This window comes from Anolis carolinensis, chromosome 1, assembly GCF_035594765.1.
Source record: "Anolis carolinensis isolate JA03-04 chromosome 1, rAnoCar3.1.pri, whole genome shotgun sequence".
NCBI lineage: Eukaryota > Metazoa > Chordata > Lepidosauria > Squamata > Dactyloidae > Anolis > Anolis carolinensis.
In genome coordinates this window covers 297,467,624-297,469,293 of record NC_085841.1, presented here as the reverse complement: position 1 = coordinate 297,469,293, position 1,670 = coordinate 297,467,624, and the positions used below count along the sequence as shown (strand labels likewise).

At 47.7% G+C, this 1,670-nt stretch overlaps 1 protein-coding gene across 8 annotated transcripts in view; it reads left to right on the top strand.

Moving 5' to 3' along the window:
• The window catches only part of lrrc4c (leucine rich repeat containing 4C), a 1,096,970-nt gene that overhangs the window by 283,658 nt on the left and 811,642 nt on the right, over nucleotides 1-1,670 (top strand). The window lies entirely within an intron of this gene.

Sequence of the window (1,670 nt, the reverse complement as noted above, 5' to 3'; positions counted from 1 at the left end):
TAGAGTTGGAAGAGACCACATGGGCCATCTAGTCCAACCCCCTGCTAAGAAGCAGGAAATCGCATTCAAAGCACCCCCGACAGATGGCCATCCAGCCTCTGCTTAAAAGCCTCCAAGGAAGGAGCCTCCACCACGGCCCCGGGGAGAGAGTTCCACTGTCGAACAGCTCTCACAGTGAGGAAGTTCTTCCTGATGTTCAGGTGGAATCTCCTTTCCTGTAGTTTGAAGCCATTGTTCCGTGTCCTAGTCTGCAGGGCAGCAGAAAACAAGCTTGCTCCCTCTTCCCTATGACTTCCCTTCACATATTTGTACATGGCTATCATGTCTCCTCTCAGCCTTCTCTTCTGCAGGCTAAACATGCCCAGCTCTTTAAGCCGCTCCTCATAGGGCTTGTTCTCCAGACCCTTAATCATTTTAGTCGCCCTCCTCTGGACGCTTTCCAGCTTGTCAACATCTCCCTTCAACTGTGGTGCCCAAAATTGGACACAGTATTCCAGGTGTGGTCTGACCAAGGCAGAATAGAGGGGGAGCATAACTTCCCTGGATCTAGACACTATTCCCCTATTGATGCAGGCCAGAATCCCATTGGCTTTTTTAGCAGCCGCATCACATTGTTGGCTCATGTTTAACTTGTTGTCCACGAGGACTCCAAGGTCTTTTTCGCACACACTGCTGTCAAGCCAGGCGTCCCCCATTCTGTATCTTTGATTTCCATTTTTTCTGCCGAAGTGAAGTATCTTGCATTTGTCCCTGTTGAACTTCATTTTGTTAGTTTTGGCCCATCTCTCTAGTCTGTCAAGATCGTTTTGAATTCTGCTCCTGTCTTCTGGAGTGTTAGCTATCCCTCCCAGTTTTGTGTCGTCTGCAAACTTGATGATCGTGCCTTCTAACCCTTCGTCTAAGTCGTTAATAAAGATGTTGAACAGAACCGGGCCCAGGACGGAGCCCTGCGGCACTCCACTTGTCACTTCTTTCCATGATGAAGACGACGCATTGGTGAGCACCCTTTGGGTTCGTTCGCTTAGCCAATTACAGATCCACCTAACCGTAGTTTTGTCTAGCCCACATTTTACTAGTTTGTTTGCCAGAAGGTCGTGGGGGACTTTGTTGAAGGCCTTACTGAAATCCAGGTACGCTACATCCACAGCATTCCCTGTATCGACCCAACTCGTAACTCTATCGAAAAAAGAGATCAGATTAGTCTGGCATGACTTGTTTTTGGTAAATCCGTGTTGACTATTAGCAATGACCGCATTTGTTTCTAAGTGTTCGCAGACCACTTCCTTAATGATCTTTTCCAGAATTTTGCCTGGTATTGATGTGAGGCTGACCGGACGGTAATTGTTTGGGTCGTTCTTTTTTCCCTTCTTGAAGATAGGGACCACATTCACCCTCCTCCAATCTGCTGGGACTTCTCCCATTCTCCAAGAACTCTCGAAGATAATTGCCAGTGGTTCTGAAATAACTTCCGCTAGTTCCTTCAGTACTCTTGGGTGTAGCTGATCTGGCCCTGGGGACTTGAATTTGTTTAGAGAGGCCAAGTGTTCCTGGACAACTTGTTTCCCTATTTGGGGTTGGATTTCCCCCAATCCTTCGTCCATTCCGTGTTGCTGAGGTTGAAGATGGCTTTCTTTTTCTGAGAAGACCGAGGCAAAGAAGGCATTAAGTAG